We start from the raw sequence: 18,227 nt of genomic DNA, 5'->3' as shown, positions 1-18,227 counted from the left end.
TTACTTTTCCGTATTTCTATTCCCTCTTCCCTTATTGGAGCGCGAGTGTCCTCTGAAATATGTAATTGTTGTATTACTTGTGCCAACTGATCTTGTACTTCCCAGATTTCTCTTTTGTGTTGTGTTGTTTAAATTTCTTAATTTGTTCATACTCTTCTGTATCAGTGAAGACTACGGGTCTTGTGTCATTCAGATCATCATCTACCTTTGTAGATAAGTTAGTGAATTGATCCGAAAGCTCGGCTACTTTCTCCGATAATGAACTGATTTTCTCCATGTGTCTTTCTGAACCACGTTTCAGAGTATCTACTGTGTCCTTCAAGTTGTCCTGAGTTTTTGCAAGTTGCGTAACCGAATCGGTAGATGCAACTGAGTCAATTTTAGCTCACAAGGTTTCGTGATTTTCATGAACAATGGTTTGCAATTCTTTTATGGCTGCTTCGTGATTCTGTAATGCATTTTCATGCCGCAAAAAAATAGGCTGAAAATGCTCACAAATTTTTGTTTCTATGTCATTAGAGACTTTTTGACATTTCGATTCGATGTTACGTAACTCATTAGTTAAATCTTCACGTGTTTGTCGAAGTGTTTCTTTAATTTGCTTCTGATTTTGTTCCACTTGTTGCTGTGCCTATTTTAGATTTTGTTCCATTGGGTGTAACTTTAGAAGTTGTTGCTGTGCTTGTCTCTGATTTTGTTTCATTTGTTGCATTAACTGCAATAATAATGTATTAGTGTGTGGAATCTGTTCCTCTATGTTTGTCGGCAGTGCACTTTCACCGGCAACATTCGCATTTAGAAAAGCAGAAAATGTTTCTTGAGTTAATTGAGAAAAAGGTGAGGACACAAAATCTGAATCTACGGTATTTACGAGATTGTGTCCTGTCATTTCGAGTTCCTGGGGCAAGCTGTTGCCGACCGATCGATCGACAAAGTACCCTGTCCAGTAGCTGTTTCACTGTCTACACGATTCTTTAGAGTCTGGTCTATTTCCCTATCTAAAATTACCAAATTACTGTTTGAACATTAGTTAATTCCTTAAACGGTGACGCTAACACACTACTCTCGTCTTCTCATTTCTCATTTTACTTTGGGGACTAGTATTACGCTTCCCACATGCCATTATTCTCACAATATTTCGCACGATAACACAGAAAAGCACAATTTGAAGAGTAAAATAAGAAAAAACATTAACATAGCACTGAAAATAATATCTAATTAATTACATGCAAGTTACATGTATGCCACAACTGTTCGACTGTACAACAATGAAAAACTACAACTACAAAAGAGTTCTCTCTACAATTACGCGCTAACAATAAACAATAACTACATTAATTACCCAAACTACAAGGAAAAAATCGGAAGATTCCAGTGAGGTATCCTCGGCTAAGGGTCGGCATACGAAACGTCCCCTTAGACAAATTATGAATGACTCTGCTAGTAAACTTCTTACGTTATTTGCTACAAAGACAACTGAGTAAAACTGAATGTATTCAGTCATTTCTCTCTTTACGTATTCTGATCATCACTAAACTGACACAACATTTTTTTAGCGCAACGCAATCTGACTTTCAATAATCACTACAAATGAATGGCCCTGACTAACAATAACCTATATCTTTCACGAATCACTTACCTCACAAAAATCTTCGTTACTCGAACTACTGCAATACAGCGAGCGCCAATACTGCCAGCTAAATAAAAGATTGTAACTGCTGAAGGCACTAACTACTGATAGGCATAGTTAGCAAATGAAAGATTTTGGTAGAGAACAAGCAATGTCTTTACGTTAACAATGTTCAAAAGTCATATATATATATATATATATATATATATATATATATATATATATATATATATATATATATATATAATTTTGTGACATCCAATTTAAAAAATTTCCTTTTTCTGACGGACACACATCCAGATCGTCCGCCAAAAACTCTGTCATCTCTCTCCCCACATCCACCACTGCTGCCAGCTCACCTCCAACTGCACAACGCTACATGCTGTGCATGTCCAGCAGCCCAACACTACAATAGCGAATATTCCAACAATGCCAACCAGCCACATACTACAACCATTTATTTTCTCGCTATCCAGTATGGTATAATTTTTTCCTATTTTCCAGGAACTGTGTTAACTGCCAAAATTTTTACAGATGTGCGTATTTATATGGCCAGCTTTCATATATGCTTATTCTGATTTAGATAAGATTTTATATAATAATATGATACAACACAGTTTTTTTCCTCATGCATTTCCCATGCTTATACAAGATCTATTCACACCTTGCTTTCACGATTCCTCAGTTATTCTGCATTTTATCAGGTGGAGATTTGCTCAGTAGGGAGAATCTTGCAGGTCGGTTCTCTTACTGTTATTTTACAGCTTGCACTTTTTTCTGTTTTCGAATGTGTGTGCATGAAAGCAACAGCTGAAAGAGACAACATTTATTTTTGACATGTGTCTTGCGGATCACATCCCTTGGGTGCTCTAACCACTGTAATCTCTAACTCAAACATTTTTTTTACATAATAATAATTTGTGTCCTTTTGTATGTTGCCTCTATATTTCCTATGTTTATTTATTTCTGATGCTGTTTTGTCTTTAATGATGCCATGAACCATGCCAAATTTATATGATGCTATGCTACTCCACTTTGCCATTAATGCACACCTTATGCAAGATAGTATTATTACTCACATTTACGTTATTGTCTGATGAATTATTATCACATTTGTTGTTTGGTTAGTAACTCTTTGTAATCTATAATGTTGCCATCTTTCATTTATGCCACGTCTTGCACTATATTACTATACAGGGTGAGTCACCTAACATTACCGCTGGATATATTTCGTAAACCACATCAAATACTGACGAACCGATTCCACAGACCGAACGTGAGGAGAGGGGCTAGTGTAATTGGTTAATACAAACGATACAAAAATGCACGGAAGTATGTTTTTTAACACAAACCTACGTTTTTTTAAATTGGAACCCCGTTAGTTTTGTTAGCACATCTGAACATATAAACAAATACGTAATCAGTGCCGTTTGTTGCATTGTAAAATGTTAATTACATCCGGAGATAGTGTAACCTAAAGTTGACGCTCGAGTACCACTCCTCCGCTGTTCGATCGTGTGTATCGGAGAGCACCGAATTACGTAGGGATCCAAAGGGAACGGTGATGGACCTTAGGTGCAGAAGAGACTGGAACAGCACATTACGTCCACATGCTAATACCTTTTTATTGGTCTTTTTCACTGACGCACATGTACATTACCATGAGGGGTGAGGTACACGTACACATGTGGTTTCCGTTTTCAATTACGGAGTGGAATAGAGTGTGTCCCGACTTGTCAGGCCAATAGATGTTCAATGTGGTGACCATCATTTGCTGCACACAATTGCAATCTCTGGTGTTATGAATGTCGTACACGGCTCAGTACATCTGGTGTAATGTCGCCGCAGGCTGCCACAATACGTTGTTTCATATCCTCTGGGGTTGTAGGCACATCACGGTACACGTTCTCCTTTAACGTACCCCACAGAAAGAAGTCCAGAGGTGTAAGATCAGGAGAACGGGCTGGCCAATTTATGCGTCCTCCACGTCCTATGAAGAGCCCGTCGAACAAATGGTTCAAATGGCTCTGAGCACTATGGGACTCAACTGCTGAGGTCATTAGTCCCCTAGAACTTAGAACTAGTTAAACCTAACTAACCTAAGGACATCACAAACATCCATGCCCGCGGCAGGATTCGAACCTGCGACCGTAGCGCTCTTGCGGTTCCAGACTGCAGCGCCTTTAACCGCACGGCCACTTCGGCCGGCCCCGTCGAACATCCTGTCAAGGGTGAGCCTAGTGTTAATTACGGAATGTGCAGGTGCACCATCATACTGATACCACATACGTCAACGCGTTTCCAGTGGGACACACTCTATTCCACTTGGTAATTGAAAACGGAAACCACGTGTGTACGTTTACCTCACCCCTCATGGTAATGTACATGTGCGTCAGTGAAAAAGACCAATAAAAAGGTGTTAGCATGTGGACGTAATGTGCTGTTCCAGTCTCTTCTGCACCTAAGGTCCATCACCGTTCCCTTTGGATCCCTACATAATTCGGTGCTCTCCGATATACACGATCGAACAGCGGAGGAGTGGTACTCAAGCGTCAACTTTAGGTTACAATATCTCCGGATGTAATTAACATTTTACAATGCAACAAACGGCACTGATTACGTATTTGTTTACATTTTCAGATGTGCTAAACAAAACTAATGGGGTTCCATTTAAAAAAACGTAGGTTTGTGTTAAAAAACATACTTCCGTGCATTTTTGTATCGTTTGTATTAACCAATTACACTAGCCCCTCTCCTCACGTTCGGTCTGTGGAATCGATTCGTCAGTATTTGATGTGGTTTACGAAATATATCCAGCGGTAACGTTAGGTGACTCACCCTGTATACATCTTGTACTACATGATGTCACTAATTTACTTGCATTCAACTATCTAGATTTAAGAAATCAATGCACCATGTGACTCATGTCCATTGCATATACTCATCCAGTTCCTGCGTTTTGCAGACCAAACGTACTGAACTCTTACTCTATCCAAACGATCCATTATGCTCATAAATAGAAGTACATGAAGGCATGCAGGTACTGCATTACGTAGAAAGTATGAAACAAACAGCTTATAAGGAATACTAAACACCACTGACACTTCTCACACTGTTTCCTGGTAGGCACTTATAAACAGTTTCCCGTTAGTGTACTGGGTAAATTCGACAGACTGCCTATAAAAATTTAGGATTAGGAATATTTTTTCTCTACATTTTGTGTTAGGTATAAGAGTACTGTTAGATGAGTGTTCATGCCCTGAGCTGCACCAAAATTTTGGTATAATGATGAAATGTTGATGTCTAATGAGTGTTCATTTCCTGAGCTGCACTACGATAATGAGGATTATATTGATATACTGATGATTCTTCTATAATGATATTGTTTAATGTGAAAGTTTATTTTGTGTATGTTGTGTCCTTTCTAGGAAAATCTGTCTTACCGTGTGCCACATCACTGGAGTTGTTTGTAGGAGACTGTCACAGAAGCTTTACACACCTAAAAACATTTTTTCACCATTCCTTACGAGATTGCGTTTGATACTGTCTTCGTATGTTAGCATGCATCACTACCTTTTTTTAAAGTTAATAATCACTTTTCCAGGTTCCACTATTTCTGCAATTCAATCGCATCTTTGCATGTTTATATCATGATTTACTGTGATATGTTACATTTTGTAGTCAGTAAGCTATATTGCACTTGGTACTCCGGTAGTTACGCTTGCATATATATAATCACATTTTTTCTTTGTTTTGGCCGTTGCAGTTATTGACTCAAGACGAAAGACGATTGACTGTTAATCATCTTCTTTACAGATAAAGTGCACTGCGCTTATCAATCATTCCCATATCCTTCCCTGTAGATATTCACATTGTTAGAGATACTGGTTATTTAATAGACAATTTTATGAAGCCCAGAGAGTGCTACACAACTCACAGATATTGTGCCTTTACTCACATGGTTCCGTACTTTGATTCTATGATTCTGTTTGTCTATCATGTACACATACAGGCCCTACACAGCCTTAATTTTATATAATACTGCTATTTATACACTTTGTTCGTGTAAAAGCCATATCCAGTTAGGTATTTTCATTTTAAATTGTTCACAGGCCCCTGTGTGCCATATATAATTATAGGTAAATGATATTTTATGATACTTTCTCAGTTTTGAGGTTTATACTATGTAAGGAAAAGCCACCTTGAGCAAGAACTATGTTTTCTGTCACATTTTTGCTATTAAGGTCAGCATTTATTTCATGTAAAACTAGTCCACTTTGAACCACTTAGATGATTGCTTCAAAGATCAGCATTTACGCCCGCAAAAAGACCACTTGCAGCCTCTGATTGATTTTTCTATTCCATTGCTTTAGTTATTAAGATATGCATGTATGTTTCAAGTACAAGACCACCTGGAACCTTCCAATTCTTGATTTCATTGTTACGTTTCCTTAAGTAATTTAATCACAATATTGCATACACAAGGCCACTGAGAGCCATAGTATAATATTATGGATCAGTGATGTTGTCTGTCATGTTAGGTTATTCTATGTCTAATGGGCAGCCTTATGCCACACTTATTGATGTCTTATTCAGAGTCCACTTCCACTTTTGCCTCTAATGTAAAGCATTGTTGCTTCATGCAGTCTGTAATTTCATTAGGATACTGAACGTTTTCAAATCACGTAGAGTACTTGATGCTGACATAGGTAAAAATGGTCATGTTCCACTACCTTACTGTTGCTACTTTTTTGTACCTTCCATTACCCAGTCTCCTTCCTCTGTTTATGGTATTGGAGCATTTTACTACCGCTATTCATACTTCAACATAAGTGACTATATATCTCGTTTGGATCCCAGAAGAATCTCTACTATGAAGAGCAGTGATGACATAATGATAATTGCCAACTATGGTTGGTAACTGGTTGCCAAGTACCTCTTATATCTCTGCACATGACTGAGGAAAATTATATGTAGTTCAGATGTATTGGTACACTGAATGCAATCCACATTGGTTACTAAGTAGTTGAAACTGCACAAAACAAAAAGAAATTGACTATATGATGGAGTCACTTCAGCATGCTCATAGACTTCAGCCGTGACTCTTCCTTTCCCTTGCCCAATCCTATACCGTTATCTTGACGGTTAGGATTGTATACTGACTTTGCCGTACATGATTTATTTGTCAGCAACCTTGATTACGAGACAATTTACTCATATTATAACCAGATTATGATGGATACCAATGCATCTGAGCACTATCAATTCATTCGAGTTTAATGATTTTATACAGTTAGATAAATTTACCGCACATTTGTTGTACAAGATACTTGCAAATATGTGTCACATTTATTAAAGCCCACTGGAAGGTTGTGAAAGGAGTGAGTCTACTGGGGCATATTTGTATTGTCGCGTCCCAGCACAGTTTTGTAGTTCAAAAGGAACGTTTACGACAATCTGAGAGTTGTTGGAGTGTCCACCTTTGTTGTCGGAGATGAGAGGGAGAAAGCTGTCCGAGGTAGAATTGTGGTTATTGGTTGCAGTGGTAATCTGTTACGATTAATGGCAGGATGGGTATGCTGAAGAGTTCAGTATTTAAGTAATTCATTTATTATCTCTTTGATGACAGTTCCTAATCCTTTCTTTAATAAATGTCAGACTCAGTTTATTCTTATCAACAGGCCACTCGCCCAAGCTTACAAGAGACAATTATTATTCCGTAAACTGTTCTTGTTAATTGAAACTACAAATGCTATCTATTCCTTTCGCCAAAGACAGATGGTCTATGTTCAAAGCTATTCCCCAGAATAGATAATGATTACTTATCTTGCAGTTGATGTGTGTGTCACCAGAACTAATCACAGACTTCTGCATCCTTCTGCTGCTACTGCCTGGCGTAGCTACACAGTGGATCCTCAAAGCGGCCACTACTGCTCTCCCTCTGAATCCTCTGTCATAATCTCATGCTTATATACCGTTCTAAGTCGAGGCTGACCTTCTATAATAGCTGTTACGGATATTTCCATCAGCTGGCTCCTTCGACATGAAAACACTTTAATGTTTGATTTCTCTTATAGGTTTCCACTCAATGTTACCACTTTACGTATACTGGAAAGGTTTCTTTAGCGTCAGGGCTTGTGCCTCTTGGCGCAGTCTTCTTTCATTTGATCTGACAAGCATTACTTATTAAATTTTTTCTTGGGACTGGAAGTATGTGGCACACGAATATGATTTTATGAACGATGTGTGTCTTTGATAGGCTTTATATCGCAGACCCAGAGATATTGTTTCTGGTCTGAGATTATTATAGTGTTGGAGTAAGAGATCGCTTGGCGCGCAGTTGTAGGTAGCTGTCTGTGAGAAAAAGACGTCTCAGCAGGCAGTTTTTGCGGGGTGCTTTGTGAAGCCACCAAGCGTTAGATTGACTTAGGTAGTCAATATTGTTGAACTTGGAAGCAGAAGACTTCATGCAAGCAAGATAAAGATGTTAAACAATTATGATTTCTCTTTTTGCCAGCGCGTTAGTATAGATGAGTTGGAGATAATTTGTAATTGTTGAGTAACCCCAGAATGTACGTAAACCGTTTTGATAAAAAGGCAAGATAGATATTTCACTTTGTAACGTTTCTAAGATTTGTTAACAGAGATATATGTAATTTGATGATCTATATTTATAGTGGTTTAATGACGTTAGATAATGCTTGTTGTTTAAATCTCATTGTCTGTGAATCGACTGTGAGTAATGTAACTTCAGTTGTCAGATGTTTTTGAAAAGGCAAACTTAACTTGCACTATAATTTTCCTAAAAAAAGTCAGTGCTAGTAATTCTTTAATAATGATGCATTTAAAAAAAGCTTTCATGAATTATTTCACCCCCATAGATTCAAATTTCCAAAAATGCTGAAACATATATTTCTTTGAAGAATGACATTTTCACTCTGCAGCGGAGTGTGCGCTGATATGAGACTGGGGACTGATGACCTCAGATTTTAAGTCCCATAGTGCCCAGAGCCATTTTATATGAGACTTCCTGCCAGATTAAAACTGTGTACCGGACCGAGACTCGAACTCGGGTGCCGTGTTCGAGTCTCGGTCCGGCACACAGTTTTTATCTGCCAGAAAGTTTCATGTATTTCTTTATTTCTGACAAAAAATAAAATACCAAAGTTCTTAGATCGAGTCTGAAAATTGCCTTAATAGCGACATTATTTCACGGCCTTAGGATTGGACGCCTTCTTGACGAGAATTTAAAAAAAAAATATTTCGTTACATGAAAAAAATTGGAAAGCAAAGTTTATGAAAATTGGTATTTCACCTCTCGATGCAGATATAAAGAAATATTTGTTAGGGGATGAAAACTGCTATGGAAATATATCCACAACAACGCAAAACGCATGGTTAACGAAAACGTTGGACTCCAGCTACCAAAATCGCTTTTTGGTGAAACGTACATTCGGAAAAACCATGCTTATATACCAGAAAAGCTTAGAAGATGTTGCAACTTGTGAACAACATAAAAATTCGATTAAATAAAAGAAAAAGAATGTCTACAGACCATACAGTCTACGCAAGCGAAGCAGCAGACGCCCAACTAGTCATCCCCCTTGGAAGAGGGCGACGTCTTGAAAGAGCACATGCAGCCAGCACGTGGATTTCATCTTACACGAACAACTACTATCTTGAAACTGGAAGTACCAAAGGCGCATGCTTTGAGAGGGAGGTGTTGTAGTGCGCACTCTTGCCGAGAATCATGGCGCGCAAACGTATGAATTGGATCTGTTGAATCTGAGAAGGCAAACCGCCTTTTTTAATTTGTTATTGCCATGTCGCACACTGACCGATGAACGAACCATCGAGGCAACCACATGATCAGACTGTATACAGCTTACATAGAGGTTAACAGTTAGTCTCGATACAAAGTTAAAATTCATCTACATCTACATTTATACTCCGCAAGCCACCCAACGGTGTGTGGCGGAGGGCACTTTACGTGCCACTGTCATTACCTCCCTTTCCTGTTCCAGTCGCGTATGGTTCGCGGGAAGAACGACTGTCTGAAAGCCTCCGTGCGCGCTCTAATCTCTCTAATTTTACATTTGTGATCTCCTCGGGAGGAATAAGTAGGGGGAAGCAATATATTCGATACCTCATCCAGAAACGCACCCTCTCGAAACCTGGCGAGCAAGCTACACCGCGATGCAGAGCGCCTCTCTTGCAGAGTCTGCCACTTGAGTTTGTTAAACATCTCCGTAACGCTATCACGGTTACCAAATAACCCTGTGACGAAACGCGCCGCTCTTCTTTGGATCACCTCTATCTCCTCCGTCAACCCTATCTGGTACGGATCCCACACTGATGAGCAATACTCAAGTATAGGTCGAACGAGTGTTTTGTATGCCACCTCCTTTGCTGATGGACTACATTTTCTAAGCACTCTCCCAATGAATCTCAACCTGGTACCCGCCTTACCAACAATTAATTTTATATGATCGTTCCACTTCAAATCGTTCCGCACGCATACTCCCAGATATTTTACAGAAGTAACTGCTACCAGTGTTTGTTCCGCTATCATATAATCATACAATAAAGGATCCTTCTTTCTATGTATTCGCAATACATTACATTTGTCTATGTTAAGGGTCAGTTGCCACTCCCTGCACCAAGTGCCTATCCGCTGCAGATCTTCCTGCATTTCGCTACAATTTTCTAATGCTGCAACTTCTCTGTATACTACAGCATCATCCGCGAAAAGCCGCATGGGACTTCCGACACTATCTACTAGGTCATTTATACACTCCTGGAAATTGAAATAAGAACACCGTGAATTCATTGTCCCAGGAAGGGGAAACTTTATTGACACATTCCTGGGGTCAGATACATCACATGATCACACTGACAGAACCACAGGCACATAGACACAGGCAACAGAGCATGCACAATGTCGGCACTAGTACAGTGTATATCCACCTTTCGCAGCAATGCAGGCTGCTATTCTCCCATGGAGACGATCGTAGAGATGCTGGATGTAGTCCTGTGGAACGGCTTGCCATGCCATTTCCACCTGGCGCCTCAGTTGGACCAGCGTTCGTGCTGGACGTGCAGACCGCGTGAGACGACGCTTCATCCAGTCCCAAACATGCTCAATGGGGGACAGATCCGGAGATCTTGCTGGCCAGGGTAGTTGACGTACACCTTCTAGACCACGTTGGGTAGCACGGGATACATGCGGACGTGCATTGTCCTGTTGGAACAGCAAGTTCCCTTGCCGGTCTAGGAATGGTAGAACGATGGGTTCGATGACGGTTTGGATGTACCGTGCACTATTCAGTGTCCCCTCGACGATCACCAGTGGTGTACGGCCAGTGTAGGAGATCGCTCCACACACCATGATGCCGGGTGTTGGCCCTGTGTGCCTCGTTCGTATGCAGTCCTGATTGTGGCGCTCACCTGCACGGTGCCAAACACGCATACGACCATCATTGGCACCAAGGCAGAAGCGACTCTCGTCGCTGAAGACGACACGTCGCCATTCGTCCCTCCATTCACGCCTGTCGCGACACCACTGGAGGCGGGCTGCACGATGTTGGGGCGTGAGCGGAAGACGGCCTAACGGTGTGCGGGACCGTAGCCCAGCTTCATGGAGACGGTTTCGAATGGTCCTCGCCGATACCCCAGGAGCAACAGTGTCCCTAATTTGCTGGGAAGTGGCGGTGCGGTCCCCTACGGCACTGCGTAGGATCCTACGGTCTTGGCGTGCATCCGTGCGTCGCTGCGGTCCGGTCCCAGGTCGACGGGCACGTGCACCTTCCGCCGACCACTGGCGACAACATCGATGTACTGTGGAGACCTCACGCCCCACGTGTTGAGCAATTCGGCGGTACGTCCACCCGGCCTCCCGCATGCCCACTATACGCCCTCGCTCAAAGTCCGTCAACTGCACATACGGTTCACGTCCACGCTGTCGCGGCATGCTACCAGTGTTAAAGACTGCGATGGAGCTCCGTATGCCACGGAAAACTGGCTGACACTGACGGCGGCGGTGCACAAATGCTGCGCAGCTAGCGCCATTCGACGGCCAACACCGCGGTTCCTGGTGTGTCCGCTGTGCCGTGCGTGTGATCATTGCTTGTACAGCCCTCTCGCAGTGTCCGGAGCAAGTATGGTGGGTCTGACACACCGGTGTCAATGTGTTCTTTTTTCCAATTCCAGGAGTGTATATATTGTGAAAAGCAATGGTCCCATAACACTCCCCTGTGGCACGCCAGAGGTTACTTTAACGCCTGTAGACGTCTCTCCATTGATAACAACATGCTGTGTTCTGTTTGCTAAAAACTCTTCAATCCAGCCACACAGCTGGTCTGATATTCCGTAGGCTCTTACTTTGTTTATCAGGCGACAGTGCGGACCTGTACCGAACGCCTTCCGGAAGTCAAGAAAAATAGCATCTACCTGGGAGCCTGGATTTAATATTTTCTGGATCTCATGAACAAATAAAGCGAGTTGGGTCTCACACGATCGCTGTTTCCGGAATCCATGTTGATACCTACATATTAGATTTTGGGTTTCCAAAAACGACATGATACTCGAGCAAAAAACATGTTCTAAAATTCTACAACATATCGACGTCAGAGATATAGGACTATAATTTTGCGCATCTGCTCGACGACCCTTCTTGAAGACTGGGACTACCTGTGCTCTTTTCCAATCGTTTGGAACCTTCCGTTCCTCTAGAGACTTGCGGTACACGGCTGTTAGAAGGGGGGCAAGTTCTTTCGCGTACTCTGTGTAGAATCGAATTGGTATCCCGTCAGGTCCAGTGGACTTTCCTCTGTTGAGTGATTCCAGTTGCTTTTCTATTCCTTGGGCACTTATTTCGATGTCAGCCATTTTTTCGTTTGTGCGAGGATTTAGAGAAGGAACTGCAGTGCTGTCTTCCTCTGTGAAACAGCTTTGGAAAAAGTTGTTTAGTATTTCAGCTTCCGAATATTTCAGCCTCTGTTTCAATGCCATCATCATCCCGGAGTGTCTGGATATGCTGTTTCGAGCCACTTACTGATTTAACGTAAGACCAGAATTTCCTAGGATTTTCTGTCAAGTCGGTACATAGAATTTTACTTTCGAATTCACTGAACGCTTCACGCGTAGCCCTCCTTACGCTAACTTTGACATCGTTTAGCTTCTGTTTGTCTGAGAGGTTTTGGCTGCGTTTAAACTTGGAGTGAAGCTCTCTTTGCTTTCGCAGTAGTTTCCTAACTTTGTTGTTGTACCACGGTGGGTTTTTCCCATCCCTCACAGTTTTAATCGGCACGTACCTGTCTAAAACGCATTTTACGAATGCCTTGAACTTTTTCCATAAACACTCAACATTGTCAGTGTCGGAACAGAAGTTTTCGTTTTGATCTGTTAGGTAGTCTGAAATCTGCCTTCTATTACTCTTGCTAAACAGATAAACCTTCCTCCCTTTTTTTGTATTCCTACTTACTTCCATATTCCGGGATGCTGCAACGGCCTTATGATCACTGATTCCCTGTTCTGTACATACAGAGTCGAAAAGTTCGGGTCTGTTTGTTATCAGTAGGTCCAATATGTTATCTCCACGAGTCGGCTCTCTGTTTAATTGCTCGAGGTAATTTTCGGATAGTGCACTCAGTATAATGTCACTCGATGCTCTGTCTCTACCACTCGTCCTAAACATCTGAGTGTCCCAGTCTGTATCTGGTAAATTGAAATCTCCACCTAAGACTACAACATGCTGAGAAAATTTATGTGAAATGTATTCCAAATTTTCTCTCAGTTGTTCTGCCACTAATGCTGCTGAGTCGGGAGGTCGGTAAAAGGAGCCAATTATTAACCTAGCTCGGTTGTTGAGTGTAACCTCCACCCATAATAATTCACAGGAACTATCCACTTCTATTTCACTACAGGATAAAATACTACTAACAGCGACGAACACTCCACCACCGGTTGCATGCAATCTATCCTTTCTAAACACCGTCTGTACCTTTGTAAAAATTTCGGCAGAATTTATCTCTGGCTTCAACCAGCTTTCTGTACCTATAACGATTTCGGCTTCGGTGCTTTCTATCAGCGCTTGAAGTTCCGGTACTTTACCAACGCAGCTTCGACAATTTACAATTACAATCCCGATTGCTGCTTGGTCCCCGCATGTCCTGACTTTGCCCTGCACCCGTTGAGGCTGTTGCCCTTTCTGTACTTGCCCAAGGCCATCTAACCTAAAAAAACCGCCCAGCCCACGCCACACGACCCCTGCTACCCGTGTAGCCGCTTGTTGCGTGTAGTGGACTCCTGACCTATCCAGCGGAACCCGAAACCCCACCACCCTATGGCGCAAGTCGAGGAATCTGCAGCCCACACGCTCGCAGAACCGTCTCAGCCTCTGATTCAGACCCTCCACTCGGCTCTGTACCAAAGGTCCGCAGTCAGTCCTTTCGACGATGCTGCAGATGGTGAGATCTGCTTTCATCCCGCTAGCGAGACTGGCAGTCTTCACCAAATCAGATAGCCGCCGGAAGCCAGAGAGGATTTCCTCGGATCCATAGCGACACACATCATTGGTGCCGACATGAGCGACCACCTGCAGATGGGTGCACCCTGTACCCTTCATGGCATCCGGAAGGACCCTTTCCACATCTGGAATGACTCCCCCCGGTATACACAAGGAGTGCACATTGGTTTTCTTCCCCTCTCTTGCTGCCATATCCCTAAGGGGCCCCATTACGCGCCTGACGTTGGAGCTCCCAACTACCGGTAAGCCCACCCTCTGCGACCGCCCAGATCTTGCAGACTGAGGGGCAACCTCTGGAACAGGACAAGCAGCCATGTCCGGCCGAAGATCAGTATCAGCCTGAGACAGAGCCTGAAACCGGTTTGTCAGACAAACTGGAGAGGCCTTCCGTTCAGCCCTCCGGAATGTCTTTCACCCCCTGCCACACCTTGAGGCGACCTCCCACTCTACCACAGGTGAGGGATGAACCTCAATGCGGGCAGTATCCCGGGCAACCACAGTCGTAGTCCGATCGGGGGATGCGGGGGACGAGCTGGCCGTCCCCGACAAACCCCCATCCGGAACCCCAAAGTGATGCCCATTGGCAACTGCCTCAAGCTGTGTGACCGAAGCCAACACTGCCTGAAGCTGGGAGTGAAGGGATGCCAACTCAGCCTGCATCCGAACACAGTAGTTGCAGTCCCTATCCATGCTAAAAACTGTTGTGCAAAGAACGTCTGAACTAATCTACAGAGAGCGCAAACAAATCGAGACAAAATTTAAACGGTTATTAAAATACAAGATTGCCTAGTAAATGCAGTAATGCTGCTACTTGCGCACTGTTGACACACTGCTCGGCGGCGGAAGGAGACTACGCGATTTTCCACTATTCAGGTACTAAAACGCGATGCTACAGCTCTCAAATACTATAATACGCCCGAAATTTATGAATTAAACAATGCAAGTACCAGAAACACGCAAAGAAATTAAGAATTAAACTATGTAACAAATGAGTGAGCTAGGAGTATACCTCAAGATCCTTTGTACATTCATGTAACAGATAAAATCTTCTGAAAGGGGATGAATTTTTGTGGAGATATCGTGTCCACTTTTTATTTTCTTTTATTCTCTTTCAGTTCTAATTGTGACCAGTGTAAGCCGATACTGGGTGGCGTTTTGAAGCATTTTTTTAATTGCGTCGAGGGAAAATTCAGTTTATCAGTGCCCAGTCTCTAGAATAATGAGGTACACATTTCGACTTTGTAATGCCATCCACCGGTCTTCCATTGCGTCATCATGTCTGTCGCTTTTTATCTCTGGCAATCAATGTTTCATCTACCATCGACTCACCTAGCTACACGTCCCACCAGTTTCAATTTACTTATATTTATGTTTTTCACTTCATAATAAGTGAAAAGCATTATATTATTGATGTTCCGACACACTGAGATTTGGCTTTTGTTTGCTAAGTAAGGACGTGGGACTGTGGCTGGTAGTTGTGACCCTCACTCAGTACATGCTCAGCAAATGTGGAATCAGATTTCTACACTCTCCGACTGCGTTCATGTTCAGCCAGCTTAGTTACTCTGTGTCTGCCTGATTGACTGACATAAAACTTATCACATTCATGACAACTAGTTTTGTGTAACCCATTTTAGTCTCTTACCTGCCCCATTTATTTGACTTCAGGTCGTACCCAGTAATTCTGTACAAATATCTTCGACTGGTCACTCAGCAGTACGTTGCATTTGACTGATAATACTGATAACACACACAAACTGAAAAATTTCCTTTCCAGACACGTCGGAAGCAAAGTTTTGGAAACCTTGTTTAGCTTACTAAAATAACTCCATGGTATTTTTCCTTTTCTTTTTATTTCTTCTGCAGCCTAACCACGAACTGCCCCAAATAAAAACATTCCTTTATCGTTTTTCCAACATAAGCATCTGAAAACTTTCTTTAGAATTGCTGACAAGACTTTTGGTGACATGCAACTCCTTTTCTTACTCAGTTTTGAATTTATCTTTACCCTCATCACGTATAATGGAAACCTCAGCGTTATGTCAGTTGAATCAGTGGTTTGATTCTTGGGCTATTAATGCGGCCTATTTGTACTTCTGCTTCGTTAAAATCTAATACTGCCTGTGTGTGGACACCAACATCTGCTTGGATAGGAATTTCTATGGGGCCAAACTGCTTAGGTCATCGGTCCCTAGTCCTACGCACTCCTTAATCTAACTTAAACTAACTTACGCTAAGGACAACACATACACTCATGCCCGAGGGAGGACTCACCGCGCGAACAGTGGCAAGGTGCCATAGACCACGTTGCTACCCCTGCGGCTTCACTTGAATAGCTGCTGAAGGCAGATTTTCAGTGTAATTAAAGTTCACTTCACCATATACGTCAGGTTAGATTCACTATTTTTCTATTCAAATACGCCTGGGTGAAGAGTAGTGATCGACAGCATTTTCATTAACCTCGTCCGTAACGGTATGATAGCCTTAAAGTTTAAGAATCATGTCCATCAAATGGCGATATTTCAAGTATCTCTTTACTATTATACTGTTAGACTGTTTGCGATACGACAAACACTGTTCCGGCAGGTGTGTGACATCAAAATGAATGCGCAACATATGTGAACGTCCCACCTTGCCTTGAAGAACTTCCACCAAAGGAACGTATTTTGAGGAGACTGGATCAAGGACCCGTAACTACACTATTGGCCATTAAAGTTGCTACACCACGAAGACGACGTGCTACAGACGCGAAATTTAACTGACAGGAAGAAGATGCTGTGATATGCAAATGATTAGCTTTTCACAGCATTCACACAAGGTTGGCGCCGGTGGCGACACCTACAACGTGCTGACATGAGGAAAGTTTCCAATCGATTTCTCATACACAAACAGCAGTTGACCGGCATTGCCTGGTGAAACGTTGTTGTGATGCCCCGTGTAAAGAGGAGAAATGCGTACCATCATGTTTCCGACTTTGATAAAGGTCGGATTGTAGTCTATCGCGATTGCGGTTTATCGTATCACGACATTGCTGCTCGCGTTGGTCGAGATCCAATGACTGTTAGCAGAATATGGAATCGGTGTGTTCAGGAGGGTAATACGGAACGCCGTGCTGGATCCCAACGGCCTCGTATCACTAGCACTCGAGATGACAGGAATCTTATCCGCATGGCCGTAACGGGTCGTGCAGCCACGTCTCGATTCCTGAGTAAACAGATGGGGACGTTTGCAAGACAACCATCTGCACGAACAGTTCGACGACGTCTGCAGCAGCATGGACTATCAGCTCGGAGACCATGGCTGCGGATACCCTAGACGCGGCATCACAGACAGGAGCGCCTGCGATGGTGTACTCAACGACGAACCTGGGTGCACGAATGGCAAAAGGTCATTTTTTTTTGGATGAATCCAGGTTCTGTTTACAGCATCATGATGGTCACATCCGTGTTTGGCGACATCGCGGTGAACGCACATTGGAAGCGTGTATTCATCATCGCCATACTGGCGTATCACCCTTCGTGATAGTATGGGGTGCCATTGGTTACACGTCTCGGTCACCTCTTATTCGCACTGACGGCACTCTGAACAGTAGACGTTACATTTCAGATGTGTTATGACCCGTGGCTCTACCCTTCATTCGATCCTTGCGAAACCCTACATTTCAGCAGGATAATGCACGACAGCATGTTCCAGGTCCTATACGCGCCTTTCTGCATACAGAAAGTGTTCGACTGCTGCCCTGGCCAGCACATTCTCCAGATCTCTCACCAATTGGAAACGTCTGGTCAATGGTGGCAGAGCAACTGGCTCGTCACAATACGCCAGTCACTACTCTTGATGAACTGTGGTATTGTGTTGAAGCTGCATGGGCAGCTGTACCTGTACACGCCATCGAAGCTCTGTTTGACTCAATGCCAAGGCGTATCATGGCCGTTATTACGGCCAGAGGTGGTTGTTCTGGGTAGTGATTTCTCAGGATCTATGCACCCACATTGCGTGAAAATGTAATCATATGTCAGTTCTAGTATAATATATTTGTCCAATTAAAACCCGTTTATCATCTGCATTTCT

Source organism: Schistocerca serialis, chromosome 4 (assembly GCF_023864345.2).
Source record: "Schistocerca serialis cubense isolate TAMUIC-IGC-003099 chromosome 4, iqSchSeri2.2, whole genome shotgun sequence".
Lineage (NCBI taxonomy): Eukaryota > Metazoa > Arthropoda > Insecta > Orthoptera > Acrididae > Schistocerca > Schistocerca serialis.
This window is presented reverse-complemented; position numbering follows the sequence as displayed.